The sequence below is a fragment of the Lissotriton vulgaris genome, chromosome 6 (assembly GCF_964263255.1).
Source record: "Lissotriton vulgaris chromosome 6, aLisVul1.2, whole genome shotgun sequence".
Lineage (NCBI taxonomy): Eukaryota > Metazoa > Chordata > Amphibia > Caudata > Salamandridae > Lissotriton > Lissotriton vulgaris.
Window position 1 is genome coordinate 869,867,125 of NC_141694.1, and position 20,524 is coordinate 869,887,648.

The window sequence follows — 20,524 nt, forward strand, 5'->3', positions numbered from 1 at the left end:
AGCCCTCAGGATTGAAGGGGAAATAATTTTCCAACCTAAATCGCATCACAGGGCTTGTTTGCACATGTCACCTCAGGTCCCGCACCCTCCCTTCACCACTGTGCAAAAGAGCTATGTGGCGCATTTTAAGTTGGAGGTTTAAGTCCCCTTGAATCCTGAGGGTCCCTGGGGTCCAACTAGCCCACCAAGTGCCTCCAGTAAGTGCCACAGAGCTGTGTTGCAGAGAGGTGTAAAAAGAGGCATGGCCTTGACCATCTCTCTGCAACGCAGCCCTGTGGCGCTTATTAGAGGTACCTGGTGGGCTAGTTGGCCCCCAGGGACCCCCAGTATTGAAGGGGAATTAATTCCCCAATTTAAAACGCGCCACAGGTCGGTTTGCAGCGTGCTGCTGGGAGGGGGTGGGGCCTACGGCATGATTGCGGTCTTTTTTTAAAATGTTATTTTTAGAAGGGGGCTGTGTGGCCCACCTTCTTTTTCCTTTATTTGTGCCCTGGGGACCCCATCCCCCAAGGCCTGACCTCTTTTAAACAAAAAATATATATATGTATGGACAGGAAGGGGGCCGCGGGGCCCCCCTCTCATGGCCAATTCCGGCCATCCGGTCCCCATCCCCCGGGGCATGGTCACATCTTTTTTGATTTTTATGGCGGGGGTGGCGGGGGCTGCGAGGCCCCCCTCCTGAGGCCTCTATTGGCTCCAGGACCCCATCTCCCGGGGCCAGCCTATTTTTACATTTATTCTTTATTTTTGGGGAGGGGGGCCGTCCTGCAGGAGCCGGCATTGCTTTTCCACATGGGGAGCTGCTGACATGCAGCTCCCCTTGTGGAAAAGCAATTCTGCTTTGCTTCCTTGAATTGAGACCAGGTTTCCTGCCCTGTCATTGCACACAGCAGTGTCCCAGGGGTGGGCACCTCGAGACACTGCAGGATTTCACCCTAGGGTGTGGCGGTCCCCAGGACCATCAAGGGTTCCAAGAGGGGGGCTGCGCAACCCCCCTCCCACATAATGCACAGCCCCGGGGAGGTGGTGATCCCCGCATTTGAATATTAGTGCCCGAGGAGGTGGCGGTCCCCAGGACGTGTGGGGGGCTGTGTACCCCCACCCACATAAAAAATAAGCCCCGGGGGTGGCAGTCCCTGGGGCTACATGGGTCTCCCTAGGCCCTGCCATCACCATATTGCATGTCCCAGGGTCTTGGCCTACCCAGGGGGTAAATAATAATGAAGAGGGGGAGCCTCAGCTTTTAAAAAAAGAAATTTCAGCCGGATTTCACAGTGGGTGCGCGAATCGCGCTGATTTAAAAAAAAATGTTTTTTTGGCCCTGGGGGCCCTTGTGTGACCCCCTGAGCAGGCCTAGGGGTTCAGGGTGTTTCTACCCTGCCCCCTTTTCTTTTATTTCACCTTTGTTTCCCTGTTTTCGTTTGACTCTGCTGTACTGAGTCACAAGATGGCTCCCAACACTTCCTGGTTTGGAGTGTTTACAGCCAATTAGAATAAAGCTCATGGTTGGGAGGGTCCGTGGATCAACTGCAACTCTAAATATCAAAACTTTTATTTTTTGATTTTCTCAGCAACTACTGAACTGATTTACACCATTTAAAAAAGGGAGCTTTCTGAACCAAGCACTACCTTTTTGCCAAATCTGGTGTATTTCCGTTCAGCAGTTCAAGCTGTAGTTGTGTCTAAAGTTTCCTATGGGAAATTCATTTTCCGACCACTTTTAAAAAACATTCTCAGGAACAACTAAATGGATTTACACCATTTAACATAAAGAGTTCTTTCTTAAATGAGGGCTACCTTTTTGCCAAATTTAGTGTAAGTCCGTTCAGCATTTTGGGCTGTAACCGTGTTCTAAGTTTCCTACAGAAAATAACATGGAGAAAACATGTTTTGGGACCCCTTTTTTTCTCGGGGAAAAGAAAAAACACTTTTCCTATGGAAACTAGTTCCTAACTATAATTATCTACTGGCGACCGTCAGTGGATAATGAATGTACATATATAGCAAACGCCATTCTTCACTGCTTCCCTTCGCTCAGGAAAACTGTGTGGGTGTATGACTGGGTGTTTTAGTTACTGTATGGATGTCTAAATTGATATGTAAGTGTCTGTATGGATTAGTAACTGGCTGTGTTAGTGGATGCTTTAGTGTGTATCTGTATGTGCAAGTGGCTCTGTTAATGGTGGATACCTAGGTGCTGTGTGGGTGTGTGAGTGGATGTGTAAGTGCCTCTGTCACTGCCTGACAGGGTGTATGAGTGACTGTATGGTTTTCTAAATATATATATTATTAGCTGTAAGGATGGGCAACTGAGTGTATAAAGGGTCTATGGGTATGTGTGTAAATGACTGTCTGAGTGCTGGGTACATGAATGGCTGTATAGGTGTGTGAGTGGGGGAGAGCGTGTGACAGTGCCTGTATGTGTTTGTGGATGGCTTTGTAAGTGGATGTATAGGAGAGTCAATCGGTGTGTGATTGGTTTTATGGGGCGTGACTGAGTATATCAGTCACTGTCTGGCTATATGACTGGTGAGTACATAAGTACTTTTGTGGGAGTGTAACTGGATGTGAATGTGCCTGCCTGGCTGTGTAAGTAGATGCAAATGACATACTATTAAAATACATACTATAAGTAACCACCCACATCTTATTTCAAACACATTAAATCATACTGGCTTACCTATATTTTCAATATAGCAATTCCTCTTCATCCTTTGCTGCTCAGCATATTTTTAGTTAATGTTCTCATCTATTCTCCCTTCTTTTTTGGCTTCTCCGTAGTGTCTAGAAGCAACATATTTTCTTTCAGCTTATTTAAACTCAAAGTTCTTTTAAATAGACTTTTTCATAGTTCAAATAATTAACATACCTCTAACATCTGTTTGATGTCATCCAACTTGAATTTTAATATCTAGTAATATCTGTTTCCCACTGCAAATCTCAAGTCAGAAATATGGCAATCTTCTTCCACTCTTAGTACAAAAGTACTAATGATGGCTAACCTTCTTAGTGAGCTTTCACTCATACTCCTTTACTTAGCAAATGACAGACTTCCTTTCATCTTGTATTTTTGCTATACCATTTCTAAATATTTCTTTCTATGTTTCATGTAAAGAAGCCCAATTTGGTAGTTTGTTTCCGGATCCGTCGATTAACTACAGAGCTCAGCATGGCCCGTGTGGTCGCGATGGATTGGTGGATTCACATAAATTGCCCTAAAAACATTTAACAATATCCTGTTCATGTTTTTAATTCATATGTATTTAGTAACATATTGTCAATTACAAGACTTACAATCCCTATTAAGCAAATTATGTAACCCAGTCTGCTTTTCAGTTTCACACTGTAGGCTTTTGTTCCCTTCCCCACACACTTTTAGCTCTGTTTCCATAGTAACCATGAGTCCAATAGTCTCTATCTAACAGTAGGTCAAAAGTTCACAAGACTTTCTCTCAACAGCATACTATGTTCACTTAATTGTAGAAGGTGTGGTTGACTGTTTGCAATCCCAAATAAACAGCATCATGTTTTTTTTAAGCCAATCACATAGTTGTATTTTTCTTAAAGTCACTACCTAATTTTAGTGCCCTACACATCTCTACCATCAAATCAAATTAGTTATTTTATATTTTACTTTCTTGATAGCTCCTAGACATCTCATGGTATATGTTGTGCTTTACAAATCCTCATTTAATTTCTTTCATTTAATTCTTTCCTCCAGTGTAACTGCTTTTTGTCTTCCAAACTGACTCATTCAGCTGCAGCGTTTTCCTGTGTTCTACAACTGTTTGTCTTTAAAAAGGTCAAAGTTTCGATTCTGGACCATAATTTTGTGTTTTGGTCCAGAGAGAGTGCTAGAAAGAGTGGCATTGACAGGGACCTAGATTGACCTAATGAATACAGTACTTGGGTTAGCCAGAGATGGATAAAGTGACATCAATTGCTGCCTTTGGTTGAAAGCACGGCATATTGGCAACATCCAGATCTCATGATTGTGCAGTGTGATGGCAAAGACCTAGGCATAATTATTGGGGTATGACTGGAAATCGTAATGAAGGATACTCTTGGTAAATTAACGTCACTTTACTCTCATATGGCCTTGGTTTTCTCCGACATTTGTCAAAGACAGAAGTGTCAGTGGTCAACCAAATTTTGCCTGCAGAGAAAACTAGTAAACATGTCAATAAAGCTGTTTCTGCATTCCTCTAAGACCACAACATGGGCTCTACATACCAAAACAACTTGCGCTTCAACATAGACAGGATATATATAAAAGACGCAGTTCATTTCAGAGACACAGGCAAAAGGGTGTTACTCAAAAACATAAAAGACTGCATCCTGTTCTATGTTTAATTATCATCTACACACCATAAACACAAAGGCTCTTTTTAGAGCAAACCATTTTCCCAAACACTGGTTCATTCTGTTTTCAGATTCTTTTTTACTAATTTCTCACTCGGACCCACAGATCCGCTGTGGAACCTTAGCCAAATAAGTGCTCTGCCGGCTATGTTGTATGCAGATCCGCAATGGATCTGCAGATCCATTCCCAACCAAACGCACCCATTCCATACAAAACAACAACAAATATGCAAAGATAACCTATTACAATTTATATAACTCATGACTGCTTGTGTGTGGGTAAATGAGTAGCTGTGTAAGTAACTGTGTGGGTGTGTGAGAAGCTGTAAGGGTATGCATGTGTGAGAGAGAATATGTAAGTGGGTGTATGTATTTATTAATTGGGGTCTGGATCCATTGAGCCACTGCAGATTCCTATGGCGGGTGCTCTGAGCACTATGGTGGATATGCGGATCCTTGTGCATGCAAAAAATGTGTTCCCACTGTCTTCCCCATGAGGAGTGCTCACAGGTCTCTTCATTAGTCCAATGGGGTCAGGATCACATCATTGATGGCATCATCCAGTGAATGTGTATTTTTGTAAAAATTATATATGTTTTATATATGTATATCTCAAGGTCGATGGAAGAAAACATGGGTAAATAAGTGTCTAAATGGATGATTTGTTTTGTAAATTTGATTGTATAACTGACTGAATAAGTGTATCTTAGTGAATACTTGGGTTGGCGAATAATGTTTAAGTATGTATATATCAGTATCAGTCTCTCACTTTGTGTATAAGTGGCTGCATGGGTTGGTGAGTAGCTACATGAGTGTCTATACGGGTTATTAGTAGTTATTTTGAGTATCAGCATTAGTGTCTGAGTGTATGTATGGTTCAGTGGGGGGTATTACTTAGCGCATAGATGCATGAACGAGTGACTCACTGTTTGTTTGTGTTGAAGACAGCATGTGTGTAGGACTGTATGGGTGGATGAGTGCGTATATGGGTGTGTTAGTGAGTGAATAACTGTCTCAATAGTGTCTTTATGAGTAACTACATATGTTTTAAACTAGTATATGTGAGTATTGGTGTATGTAAGCGAGTATATGTAAGAGTGAGAGATTGGAAGAGTTCATGTATACATTAGTATGTGTTTCTATAAGTGATTGCTTAAGAGAGTAAGTGTGTGTAAGTTTCTGTAAAAGTAAGGGTGGTGGTGTGCGTATAACTGTAAATACAAGTAAATGGATGTTTGCTACTTTGTTTGTATGTGTGACTATGTGTGTGAGTAACTCTATGGATGAGTGTCGGTGTGTAACAGGATGTATAGGTATATGACTACATATGATGAGAGAGTACATGTATGAGTGACTGTGTAGTACTATTGGTGAATGAGTGGATGTGTGTGTAGATCTTGGAATTACGGAATAGGTGTGTTGTAAGTGGTATTGGTATGTCCATTGCTGTGAAAATGTTAGTTTCTATTTTTGAGTGTGTGCATCAACAGTTATATAAGGGTGAGAGGAAGTCTGCCACTCTATCACAAGGATGATCTCATCAGTGATGTCATTTGAGATGTTATCAGTGACGTCATGAGTGATGTCACTGACCATGTCATGAGTGATTTAATATGTGGCGTCATCAGCAGTGCATTGCAGGCACGCGAGTTATAGTTAGCTGAATTAACTATAAAGGGGGAATTTCCATGGTTTTGTACAAGTGAAATTTCCAACTAACGATAACGGCCCTAAAACCTGTGGTTTTTTTCAGTGAATTTCTAAGGTTTTTTAAATGCTAATGTATAACTATAACGTCCCTGAAACTTATGTTTTTTTCAGTGAATTTTAAAGGTTTTTTAAATGCTTATTCCTAACTATGCCTACAGAGGTGGATGCCACCTGATAGCTGAAGAGGAGATGGGCTGTGGATTTCCCTGTGGCCGTTACATACCCAGCCAGACCTGGGGCAGACTTTCCCTTCGTCTCTCCGCCGTATCCATGCCTTACCCCCTTTCCGTACTCCTTTCCCTTTTTCAGTCCATTTTACTTACCCTCTATGTTCTTTAAATGTTCTTAATGTTATTTTTTTTGTAATTTATGACTGATGTAATTTGGCAACTATGTGGAACCTTATGTAAAGCTCTCTGATACCTCCGGGTCTAGCCAGCGCTATATAAATCTCTTTAAAAATAAATAAATGTGAAGAAAGAAAAAAAATGCACAAAAATAAAAAAACAGATGCAGAAAGAAGCAACAGAAGTCCACAAAAACGAAGAAAAGTGCAGGAAGAAGAGATGTACAGAAAGAACCAACAGAGGAGCAGAAAGTCCTCCTGTAACCAGAACTTTTTCTGATGGTACTGATGGTAACTGAGTCTGACTAACCAGGCCTAGAGCCAGTGCTATGCTAAAAGACACTTGGAATTCAGTAAAAAACACCTACATACACTAGGGAGCACTATGCGTTAGGGTACCCCTGTGATTACCATGACCTCCTCTGTAAGACCCTAATACATAATAGGGCAGGGTGAATAAAACTACCTCTTAAAATGTGCCACAGGGCGTGTTTGCACACTGTTGACGGGAAGGGAGTGCCTGAGGTGACAGGTGTGCAATCACGCCCTGTGGCCATTTTAATTTGGGCAATAAAGGCCCCTTGAATCCTGAGTGTCCTTTGGGTCCAACTAGCCCTCTAAGTACCTCCAGTAAGCGCCACAGAGCTGCATTGCAGAGATTTGCAAAAAGGGGCATAACCTGGACAACCTCTCTGCAACGCAGCACAGTGGCGCTTACTGGAAGCATCTGGTGGGCTATTTAGCCCCTTGGGGCCCTCAGGATTGCAGGGGAATTATTTCCCCAACTTAAAACACGCCACAGTGCGTGTTTGCACATGTTACCTCAGGTCCCATCCCTTCCCTTCCCCACTGTGTAAATGCGCCCTGTGGCCATTTTAAGTTGGGAGATTAAGTCCCCTTGAATCCTGAGGGTCCCTAGGGTCCAACTACCCTCTAGGTACCTGCAGTAAGCGCCACAAAGCTATGCTGCAGAGAGGTGTAAAAAGGGACACGGCCTGGACCACCTCTCTGCAACATAGCACAGTGGCACTTACTGGAAGCACCTGGTGGACTAGTTAGCCCCCAGGGGCCCTCAGGATTGCAAGGGCATGGTCGTTATTTTATTTATTAATTTATTTGGAGGGGGGGCTGCATTGTCCCCCTCCACAGGCCATTTATGGCCCCGGGGACCCCATCCCCCGAGGCCCGACTTCTTTTTTTTTTTTTTGAGGAAGGGGGCCACGTTGCCCCCCACCCAGGCCATTTATAGCCCTGGGGACCCCATCCCCCAGGCTGGCCCTCTCCGTTGGGGACCGTGGAGGGGTCCCCAATCCCCCATGGTTGTGCCGGCTCCCCGCCTCCTGCTGGAGCTGGCATTGCTTTTCCACATGGGGAGCTGCTAAGATGCTGCTCCCCGCGTGGGAAAACAATTGGGTTTGGTTTTTGGAAGAGAGAGGAGGGTTTCCTGCTCTCTTTTTACCAAAAACCAAACTAGAGTTTGCTATGGTAGGGCGGGAGCCGCAAGGCTCCCACCCTGCCATAATAAACAGCAGTGTGCAGGGGTGGCCACACTGGGACACTGCAGGAGCTGGCCCTGTGGGGTGACGGTCCCAAAGGCCATTGAGGGCTCCAAGAGGGGGGCAGCGTGTCCCCCTCCCAACATTTGTAAAGCTCCAGGGGGTGCTGGTCCCTGGGGCTTGGGGTCCATCACGGACCCCCCAATTTAAATAATTAAAGCCCCGGGGAGGTGGCAGTCCCAGGGGCGTGTGGGGGGGTTTGAGCCACCCCACACAGGCAGTTATTTCTTTATAAAAGAACAAGCCCCAGGGGTTGGCGGTCCACTGGGCTGCAGGGGGGCCATGTGCCCACACCAAAATTTTATAAAAGGCCTAGGGGGTCTAGGTGTTTCGACCCTGCCCCTTTTCTTTTTTTTGCGTTTGTTTTCCTGATTTCTTGTGCCTCTTTTCTACCGAGGCACAAGATGGCTGCCAACACTTCCTGATTTGGAGTGTTGACAGCCAATTTGCATCAAGCTCATAATCGGGAGGGTGCGCGGATTCTGCGCACCTCTAGATATTGATTTTTTTTCATTTTGATTTTCTCAGCAACTACTGAGCGGTTTTACACCGTTTAACAAAAAGAGTTCCTTCGAAACCAAGGGCTACCTTTTTTCCATATTTGGTGTAATTCCGTTCAGCAGTTGGGCTTTAGCTGAGGCTAAAGTTTCCTATGGAAAATTGCATTGGACCACTCATTTTTCTCTGCCCCCTCTTGCCAAATCACTCCAAAACTTTAAAGATAGGAGCAGACCGGAGCGGGCCATAAGTTCTGAACATTTCACGAAGATTTGTCAATCGGCGCCAACGTTATTGGGAATAGTATGTTGCGATTTTCCTATGGTAACTAGGTCCTAACTATAACTACCTACTGGCTAGTGCCAGTAGGTAATATATCATACATATTGGCATACATATATATAATCAGATGTTGCTTGGTCAGGTGAGAGTCTTTCATTTTAGGTTAACTTGCTTTCTACTGGAACTCACAGTACTTTGGGGTTAAACAATACTCATGTTGTTTCTTGTAGTTTGTTATCAAGGTCCTTTCTGTCCTGATGAAGAGCCATGTGATTCTTTATATGGGCTGAAATGTCGTAGGTTTCACTCATATCAGTCATTGTTTGACCATCCAAATCTGAATGTTGGCAGTAATGGATTTTGAATGCGATAATTTGTACAGTTTGGGTGTTACCTATTTTTTACATATTGTTAATATTGCCTACACTGTACATGTTATATGTTCCCAACTGAATGACTTCAATGCAGAAGAAAATCGGCCAAATTGCACAAGAGAGGCTACCCTAAGAAGATAGAAAAACAAGCAAAGAAGAGGGCACTCAATGCCAATCGGGAAGTTCTCCTATCTAAGGCTAACAGACCCCCAGTGGACAAAACGGTTTTTATATCAACTTTTAATACCGCATCACAACAGATCAAGCGAACAATTTAGAAAAAATGGAAAATCCTGAATTCTGGCCATTTACAAAAGGAAAAACCTCTTTTCTCCTTTAAGCGCAGCCAAAATTTAAAGGATCTTCTAGTCCACACTAGACCTAGAGCAGCGACTGGACATGGAGCCCTGAGCACCATCACAGGTCTGCCGCCTGTGACTGGCCACTACCGCTGTGGTTCTTGCAGTGTGTGTTACCTTACAACCAATTCTAAACAGATTGACCTGGGTTTACCAACTCCCTGGCAACAAAGATCACACACTAACTGCAACTCGCAAGGAGTGATATATTTAATAACATGCCCTTGCTGGAAACAGTATGTGGGCATGACATGCAGGAAGATTCGAACTCGCATCACGGAACATCGCAGCACTGTTAGATGTGGCAGGTCTAACACGAAGCTGACTTCCCACTATGCAGAATTTGGATACACTAGTGGAGGATCTATGGTGGACATTTATAGAGAAACTCACTGTCAACTCTCGTGGACAAAATGAGAGCAGAGCCCTCTTTGTGAGAGAACAGAAGTGGGTTTTCCGCCTCCGTAGTGATCTTCACGGTCTGAATGATGAGATACCGTGGTATGCTTTGGGGAAATGAAGCAATCAAGTATGAATTCCACATTCTTGATACCAAGAGTCAATATTCTTCCAACTGGACCTCAATTTTTCAGGCTCTGGAGCATGCCTTTGCTAGCTGTGATGAGGCTTTAATTATGGAGTTTAGTGAAAGACTCCCCGTAGCAGTAGACTAGGAGTCCTACCATCAGGGGCCAGATTTAGTGTATGACAATTTGACTTTCTTTATATAATAATAGCCCCTGAATAATTAACTTTTTTACCCTAGATTTGGAGGATGAACTGTAGCGGCAGCTGTCGCTGTCTTTTCAATCCTTGACAACTTTCTAGCACTGCGGGTACACTACGGCACACACAGCGCAACAGATGGGCTCTTGTAGGCACAACGATGGATGATTCTATCAGGAAGTTAAAACTACAGGTCCCGTCTATACTACGTACGTAATGATGTTTTCCGACGTGATTACGCGGAAGTGCGGGGACCGGGGGAGACGCGAGGCAGCGCTTATTACGAGTTGCTTTACAACATGCCGTGATCTTCGCGGCGTCCTTGGTTTGTGGGCATGAATCGTGCTGGAGCAGTCCTGCAGAACAGTGAGTGGGGCAATTAGGCGATGGGGGACTCCTCCCTGTGCTCCTATGGATTTTGTTTCTCTTCTCGGGTCCGGCGGGAGCTGGGCAGGGAGACTTTGACCATAGAGATTTTCTATTGTATTCCTTAACTCGGGCATGTAACGGAAGGAGAGTGAGGATGCTTTGCATGCACAATATGGTCACAAGGGGATTGCCTTTACCTTTTGCATACAATAGGAGGAAAGTGTGGGTGTTGGATATGCATGATATTGTTATATTGAAATTGGCTTTACCTGTTTGCATATGTCTCACCCTCGAACACAGGTTGTGTTCTTTGGAGCTCCACCTGCTGACGCCATTTCGAGCCTTAAGAATCCGTAGACTCGGTAAGATGCCTATGCCCTTTGTTCTACTTTGTGGGCTATTTTCTTTACAGTGCATGACAGGAGATGTATCATGGGGATTTTCGAAACCATTAAACATGGGTTGTACTATGCGTCTTCTACATGCAGACTTTCATGTCGCTTCTGAAGCATGTTTGTTATCTATATAAAATTATTTTTTAAGCATTTGAGTTATTGAGTACATAGAGATCTGGGGCTATTAAAACCTAGTAGTACTCTACTCTAGCATACCACAATGGATACTGTTTTGAAAATAATTATTTTTCTTTGTAGTAATAACGATCCACGGGTGTGGAAGTACCCTCCATGTGGTTTCCTCTACCCCTCACTGCATTGAGGTAAGAGGTATAGAAGGACTGGGACAGTTAGACTGTCCTGACTTAGACCGGTGTGACCCATTTAATCAAGGGCACGGAGTAACGGTCGAAACATGTTGACCATTGCAGTATAAGGAGTAGTGTTTGTGGATCTTGACTTCCTACCTAAACACGTATACATCCTTCACCTTAATTTTAATCTTGACCGTGGGACCCTGGAATAAAGTACTTGTGGGTACCCACGAGCCAGTTTTAACGAGCACTTTCCAACTGCACTTTGAGTCTATCACTTACCCAGTCCGGACGGACAACACTAATCATTGTGATCACTGTATGTCACTTATATGTTGTTCGTTTTTGTTTGGTTTTGAGTAGTGGGATTTTGTGTTCCCCCTCCCTATGCTCTGCCCCCTGCGTGGCTACGCGGGGGCATATTGTAAGCAGACCCCATGATGAAGCTTGTCACACACATTGTGTGTGAGTGAGGGCAGTTTTTTCAAATAATTTAGTTTTTCTCTCTTCTGTCTTTGCACCACAGTGTCTGTTGTTCCCCACCCTCTTTGGTGTGTGTATAATGTACTTGGGGGTTTGGGGTAGTGGAACTTACTTTTGGACCCTCTCCCCTTTTTTGTGACGGATATATGTTTTGGCTCACTTTTTGGACTTGCACTGCCCCGTCACTTTGAGCACCTACTTTACGTGAGCTATCTTGTTGAACTTTGACTATGATTAACATAAAACAAGAGTTAGATAACAGATGAATTTGTGGTGATTTCATTCATTATAAAATTCTGATTAGGCTAACTCTCTTATTTGAATATTCTTAATTAACCTTTAAATGAGTCCTAGGGGAAACCTGCTCTTTGATGATCGATTACTTGAGTTCCTTGGAATATTGGCTGTCCCTTGTTTTAGATGTATGGTTCATTCACCTCAGCATAATTGAGTCACAGCTTTACTTATGTTTCTATTGTCGTGAGGTTCATGTGAGCAAAAAATTGATGGATTTAACCCAGATCAGTGACTGGGGCGAATACTTGACAATGTTCAGCATTCCGTCCATCATCCTTTTGTTTTGCTATAGTTTCCCTAAGTGGAAAGGGTATGCCTATACATTGGTCCCGGGCTCATTGTGCCACTGGGTTCAAGCTAGCCCGGCTTATGAGGGGTGATACCACAAAACTGGTCCCAGAAGTCTTGTTTGTTGTCCATGGAGGACCTGGCTTGGCAGTTTGCGCAGGACTGTTCTTATGGTGAGCAGGGTCAAGGCTGATTAGCACATGGATGGGTCCAAACTGTGATGGCATGGTGAGTAAAAAGACAATGGATGTAACCCAGATCTGTGACTGGGGTGAATGTTTGACAATGTTCAGCATTCTGTCCATCATCTTTTTTGTGTTGCTATAGTCGCACTAAGTGGGAAGGGTATTCTTAGACGTGGGTCCCTGGCTCACTTTGCCACTGGGTTCAAGCTAGCCTGGCTTATGAGGGGTGATACCCCGAAACTGGTCAGAGAATGCTTGTTTCCAGTCTAGGGAGGACCCGTCTTGGCAGCTCGAGGTTTTACTGTTCCCATGGGGAGCAGGATCAAAACTGATTTGCATATGGCTGGGTCCAAACTGGGGTGGCATGGTGAGCAAGAAAACAGTGGATTAAACCCAGATCTGTGACAGGGGAGAAATTTTGACAATATTCAGCATTCCGCCCATCATATTTTTGAGTTACTTAATGCCCACATACAGTGTGATTGGAGGCTGAATTGCACTTCAGAGTGATTTAATCACACTTCAGAGTGATTGAGTACTCACCATGAAGGCAATTTAAGTCCCCTTGACTTGACCCATTGTGTGGGAATTTTGAATATACCCAACTTGTTTAAGGGTGGGGTATATTTATTCTTTACCCACCCCTATTTCGCCATGGGTGAGCTAATGTATTTCAGCTCACCCAGGTCTGGGTGGGGTCATTCTACCCCCTGTGTTGTGAAAGGGTAAGAGGTTGTTTGTTTCACATTCATGCCTTATCCAAGGGTCTGTATTCTAGACCCCATCTCCCCCATCCCCGTAAAAGGTGGGTGGGGTTCATTTGCCCTAACCACCTTTTCATGGTGTTGCAGCATTTAGGACTACCCTTACCCAAGTTTGGGGAGGCATATTTCTCACTCTAGACTTGTCCCAAGTTCAAGGTAATATGTACACCCCACATCTTGTCCAACAGTTGATGGGGGTATTGTTCACTACATTTTCTAAAGGCATGAGGTATATTTTTTCACATCCTGCCTTTACAAAGAGAAAAGTTGTTTGCACACAAATGTGGGTGAGGATATCATCCTTTGTCATACATTGCCAAAGGCCAGGAAGTAAATGTTTTCCCCAAGGCAGAGTCAGTTATTTCTCAAATCCGTGACCTATGACATGTGAAGGTATATTTCTCCTCAACTGTGTCATCAAAGAGCAAAAAGGTATGTTTATCACCCTTCTTGCTGAAGTGTTGATGACCTCATGACTTTCCAAAGAATGCACAGGTATATTTTTAACCTACACTTTGGCTAGGGGCTGGGGTAAATTAATTTATATCCCGACTTTGACCAAAGTTGCAGGTATTTTACACTTCACCAAAAGTCGGGAGTATTTTGTTATAAACAACCTTGCATAAGCACAGGGGTAATAGATACTTTTCTTTGTAATGCCCAAAGAAAACTTGGGCCATATTTTTCCTGGCTTGCTTAGAGGAGGGGGCGATAATAATTTTCATACCCTGCCTTGGTCATGGGCAAGGGTGATGTACATTCCCATATTGTTGCCAAAGCATGGCTAGGAGTACACCAAAGGACAGAGGTACATTTTTACCCATATGTTAACCAAGTTCATGGGGGTAGATTTTTTTTTTCCATTACATTAACATAAGTAGTTTTCCCTATACAATGCCCAGTGGAGGGTGAGGATATCATTCTTCTCCTGCCTTGCCAAAGTTTTGGAAAACATTTTTACACCATGCCATGCACAAGGGTAGATGCGGTTATTTCCCCACTTTCCTTGCCAAAGGGCTATTTTTTATATTTGTAGTTCCTACCTTGGTCAAGGGCATGGGATAGATTTGTTTATTCCCTAGCTTGCCTAAGGGCAGGGGCAGACCCACCACAATTTTTGGACAATGTCGAAGAGTGGTATATTTTTCGAACCCCTAAACTCAACAAAAGGCAGAAGGGTGTATTTCTCTCTGCCTTGCCCAAGCAGGGTGAGAGTATATTGTTCCTCGCTTTGTCACTGGGTAGAGGTTGTATTTCAATTCTTAACCCTGGTTTAGGACAGAAGTAGAATTTTTCGCTCTCCTGCCTTTCCTAATGTAGTGATTTCCCTCCCCTTCTGCTCAAGCAGGTGGAGACATATTTATTTCCCCATCTTAGAGGGGGCGGCATTTTGCACCTCTGCCTTGCTCTAAGGTTAGGTTGGTGTGTACTTCTTTAATCATTGTGAAAGGACAGAAGAATATATTTCCACCCTTCGTCTCAGCCCAAGTGCAGGGATGGAATTTTTCATAACTCTACCCACCTTGTCCAAGAGCGAGTAACATCTTATTCCTTGCAGTGGTTATATGCAGGTGGGAGTATAATTCTATCCCCCATCATGACAAAAAGAAAGAGGACAATGTTCTCCCTCACCTTGCCCAAAAGCAAGTAGGGTATGCTTTCCATCCTGCCTCGCCGGAGAGTGAGTGTAGTCTAGCTCGTACACCCACCTTTTGCAAGGGCTAAGGTGGAGCACTCCCCCAACCTTGCCAAGGGTGGGTGGTTATTTCTCCCCACATTCTCCAGGGACAGAGGTTGTTGTGTTTTTTTAATGTCGACATTGATCACAGGATGAAATGTAATTTTCAAGTCTCACTTACTGTTCAAATGTTTTGAATGCCAAAAACATACATTTATTGGGAAAAATAATCTCTTAGGCAAAACTTACTTCAGAACCGAAGAGCCAAATATTTGAGGATAAAGAGCCCCCTAAGCTGCAACCTATGATGAACCTACATGTAGGTGGGGATGTACAGGTTACTGCACTACACATATCCTTACTGAAAGCTCTATCAAAAGCTGCTGGTGAAGAAGACACCATCCCAATTGTCACATGGGTCCTGGTGAGCAAGGTTCATGTGGGAACCCAAGAGAGGGGTGTTTTGCAACTCCCCATTCATGCGTCGGTTCTGATAGTCACGACTGTGACATAGGGACATGATGATTTAAATAAAGGATCTTGGGGCATTAAGGAGCTCATTCTTACTACCGCATTAAAGTGTGCCTGGGTCGTTTATTGCCTGCTCAGGAATTTGTCTGATGTTCTTGGGCCTGGATCCATGGCAGGAGCTCAGCCCAAAGACATGACAAATTGGTGACGAGCGGGTAGACCCGCGACCTACCTTGTTGGTGCCTGAGTCAGTGTGGGGCCTTGCCATCAACTGCCTTTCGCGCCAGACCAGTGGTCCCTGCCCAGCATCTGGTGCCAAGCGTGACGGTGCTGAGGGAGAGGTGAGCGAGGGACCATTCGGTTCCCGAAGTGGTGTCCAGCGCATGGAGACATGTTCCTGTAGGGTGCATCCTGCCCGCTGCACACAGTATCTGTGGCTCCAGTGGGGCATCCAGCCACGACGTTTGTGTCCCTCCCCTGCCTGATGGCTCCATCAAGATCCTAGGGGCATAGCCTGGCCTCCCCTTGCAGTGGAGGAGGCCTGATTGACACCTGAAGGCCCGGGTGGACCGAGACAACCGCTCCTGCTGGGGTTCGCTGCCTGGGACAGGCTGGTTGCTGCAAGTGCTCAAGAGAGTGTTTTTCTTCAAAACAAAAAATAAAAGAAGCCTTACACACAGCTCAACAGCCAAGAAAAGTGAGCAGGACTCATGCAGTGTAGGCAAGTGATTTAAGTTTGAAAGGGGGAAAGCAAACCCCCATAAATCTGCTGTTTGTGACAAGTCACAGAAGGGACAAAGGAGGAGATAAAGATCCTTGGGGCTGCCTATAAACATTCTGACAAATCGTAGGAGGTAAACTGTCTTTCTTACCAAAGTTGTCACTAGCTTGAGGTGTATCAGTGGCACTTTCAGCTTACAGCAACCAGGATCTTTTTTTGGCATATTGAGCACCTACTTAGTTGGCACCTCAACACCGGCGCCATGTCTGCTATTCCCCCCATGGAACCATTTCTACTTGATGGCCCTCCCTCAGACCAGGCAGCTAAGTGGAAGGACTAGGTGGAGCACCTGGAGACCAACTTTGCTGCCATTGACCTAGATGACGACAGAAGGCGTCCAATGCTGTTAAACTTAGGGGGGCCAGCAATCCATAAGTTGGGAAAATCAGTGGTTGAGGCTGGGCCACCACACATGTACACCACGTTGAAACGAGAGCTGACAGTTATTTTTTAACCACTACTGAACCCTGACTATGAGCGTTTTCTCCTACATCAAGCCAGACAGTTACCGGAAGAGTCAGTCGACACTTTTTATCTGCGACTGAGACACTTAGCTAGCACATGTACCTTGTCAGATGCTGATGATGAAATACGAGCACAATTTATCCAAGGTTGCTCAACCAGGAGGTTACTCCAAATATTCTGCAGGTTCCAGGCATGTCCATGGCAGACATGCTGACCATGGGCATATCGAAAGAATTATCCAAAGTACTGGCCGCCCACATGGAGGCAGCGCTTCAACACTGTAAAAGTGGAGCCGGTAAATGCGCTCACTGCCAAGACCCCACATAAGAGGAAACTTAGGAACAAATCATCTCCCAAACCTAGGGCCTGCTACATATGTGGCAGACCTTACCCTCACAAGAGTCCTTGTCCTGCATATGGGAAAAGTTGTTCAACTTACAACAAGAAGAATCATTTTGCAAAAATATGCCCCTCCACAGCATCATCAAGGAATCCTAGACCAAAGTCAAAGAACAAGGTGTATTCCACTGACAGTCCCGTAGAGGAAGGAGACATGGACGATGATGATGTCGATGGAGCCATTCACATCATCCATGCCTTGCAACCGGGGGGCATCTACAAAAGCACATTCCAAAGTGTAGCGTGTTGGTTGAGGGCCACCAAGTGCAAGCACTGATCAACACGGGAGCGTCTATCAATATCATGGCACAGTCAATGATGCTCACTTTGCCCGTCCCACCAGTCCTGAGCCACACTACTACTAAAGTCTATGGCTATGGATCCACCGCTCCACTCCCGCTGGCTGAAGTGTTCACAGCAGAAGTTGTGCATGGATCTCAGTCAACGTGGACCAAAATTTACATCATGAAAGGAGGCCAACAGATCTTTCTGAGTTGCCAGACTGCCGAACACATCCAGCTGGTCGCATTCGCACTCAGAGTGCATCAAGAAACTGTGGATGACTTAGTGACCCAGTTTGCACCGCTATTTGAAGGCATAGGCTGTTTGAAAAAACTTCATATTGATGAGTCGAATGAGTGAGTAGCTTTAAGACACTGACGGATGGTATTCCACCTTTGGCCAAAGGTGGAGGAGGAACTGGTCAAACTTGAACAGGCTGATATAATTGAAAGAGTGGATGGCCCGACTCCCTGGGTGTCTCCAATTGTTGTCGCCTGCAAACCCAAGCAGTCCGGAGAATTCAAATCTGTGTAGGTATGCACCTGCCCAACCTTGCCATAAAGCGAGAACGACATATCACACCTACAGTGGATGATATCGTGGATGAAATCAGTGGTTCTAAATGGTTTTCAAAGAAGGATCTATGTGCCTGATATCATCAGTTGATGCAGGATCCAGGATCCCAAGTAATCACCACTTTTTCCTCCCATATGGGATTAAGAAGGTATAATCTTCAGTCCTGCGGAGGTATTCCAGGATACCATCAGGGGTGTACTTTCCGGCCTCGAAGGAGTGCTTAACATCACTGATGACATTTTAGTTCACACCCCCACATTAGAAGAACATTTTGACTTCTTAAAGGCTATATTTTAATGTGTAATGGAAAATGGATTAATGCTCCATAGAGAAAAGTGTGACTTCCTCAAAAAGGAAATTTCTTTTGGGCTACCATTTCTCCCAAGATGGGGTGTCACTCGACCCCCTCAAGGTCCAGGATATCCAAGCAGCTCCTGGGCCAATCAACGTAACCGGAGTAAGAAGCTTTCTGGGGATGGTAAATTACTGTGGCCAGTTTATCTGTAACCTCACCAATCTTACTGCTCCACTGAGGGAGTTGGTCAAATCTAATACTGCATGGAACTGGGGACAGGAACAGGAAATTGCTTTTCAGGCCACAAAAGGGACCCTTTCGGCAGATACCACCCTAGCCTAATTTGACCCAGAGAAGGAATCCGAGCTGTCGGTTGATGCTAGTCCCACAGTCCTTGGAGCTGTGCTATCTTAATGGCAGGGCAATGGGGAATGGGCACCAGTGGCATATGCCAGCCGAGCGCTGACAGTGAGGGAACAGAGATATTCACACACTGAAAAAGAGGCCATTGCTATCCAATGGTGTTGGCACATTTTCACTTATACCTTTATGGACAGACTTTTACTGTACATACTGATCACAAGCCTCTCATTCCATTGTTCATGAGGTCATCATCTAAGCCCCAACCTCAAATTGAAATATAGATCACTTCAACTGCAAGACTATCACTTCACAGCGCAGTTCTATCCAGGAACTCAAAACCCTACGGACTACCTCTCTAGACATGCCAGTCTTGCCACCAAGATCAAGGAAATGGATGCAGAGGAGGTGGAAGAATATGTCCGTCTGGTTGTGGAACGGTCCAGGCCCCTCCCTATCTTACTGGAGGAAATCATTAAAGCCATCAAAACTGACGAATGCATCCAGCGCTGCATTTCCACAATGAGATCAGGAAGGAGGAACACCCTCCTTGACAAACCTGTATATCGCACTGAGGAGGCATTGATGTCCCTACACAACGTGAGGAACAAGTTGGTGGTATCTCCAAAAGGCTGCCTGATGAGTGGTCCTAGATTGGTGGTTCAGGGTGTTTGCAACAGAGGGTAGTTGATCTGGTGCATTTAGCTCATCAAGGAGTCGTGAAGACGAAGTCCAGACTATGATGCAAGGTGTGGTTCCCCAGTCTGGATGCCCTAGTGGAACAAGCGGTGCATTGGTGGTCGCTCTGTCAATCTACAGGTCCTGCCGATTCGCCGGCACCCATCATCACTGAAGTCATTCTGCAATTTCCATGGCAACTAGCCAGTACAGATTGCAGAAATCTCCTCGCCGGGCTTCATATGCTCGTGGTCATTGATGATTTCTTGAAGTATCCCTAGACTGAACATTCAGAAGTCTAATACCTCCAGCCAGACAATTCCTAATTTTGAGAAAATCATGGCCACTCGTGGATTGTTTAAAGAACTGTGCACTGACAATGGTCCTCCTTTCTCAAACTAAGACCTTGCAGAATATTTACGATCCAGGGGCATCTATCACCGAAAGGTCTTACCCCTATGGCGTCAAGCCAATGGAGAGGCGGAGCGATTCATGTGCACTCTTAACAAGACCATTAGGATTGCGGTGGCAAAATAAAAGGAGGAGGACTGGGCTCTTGGTGGTTTAATATGAGAGTATCGGATGACCCCTCACTCCACCACTCAAGTTAGTCCCATGGCTTTGTGCATGAACCACTCAGTTGAAAATGTAATTCCACACCTCGAAGTTGTGTTAGCCAAGCAAGAGCAGGTGGCAGAAACGCTACAAAATGCCAAGTGAGAAATGAACAAGTATCCAGGAGTCGTGGGGCCAGACAAAGCTACTTAAAAGAAGGGGACACAGTTATGGTAAGGAATCGATATATCCGGGGAAAATTTAGTCTGCCCTTTGAATTTGTACACTGGACAATACAGAAGCACTAAGACACCCTCGAGTATTCGCTACGCTCTACAAATATGCCAATCAAATCAGATCAGAAGGTGCAGGGAACCAGGATTACTGCGATGAGAGATGGAGCGACCATAACCTGGAATTTATCCTTTTTCAAGGCATACCAAACTCCTGACAGCAGTCAAATGGTAAGTCCTCAGATTCCAAGTGAGTCAGAACAGATGTCGGCGGATGAGTCAAGAAGGGGAGTATCTGGTCACCGGAGGAGTCAATCCTTCCGGTCGGCTGAGAGAGACATCGGCCTGCCCGGAAGAATCCCAGGAACACGAGGATGCTGTCCGATGTCGGGCCGCAGAGAGGTAACATCTTCGACCTTGTCCAGCGCGATCTTGTTTGAAGA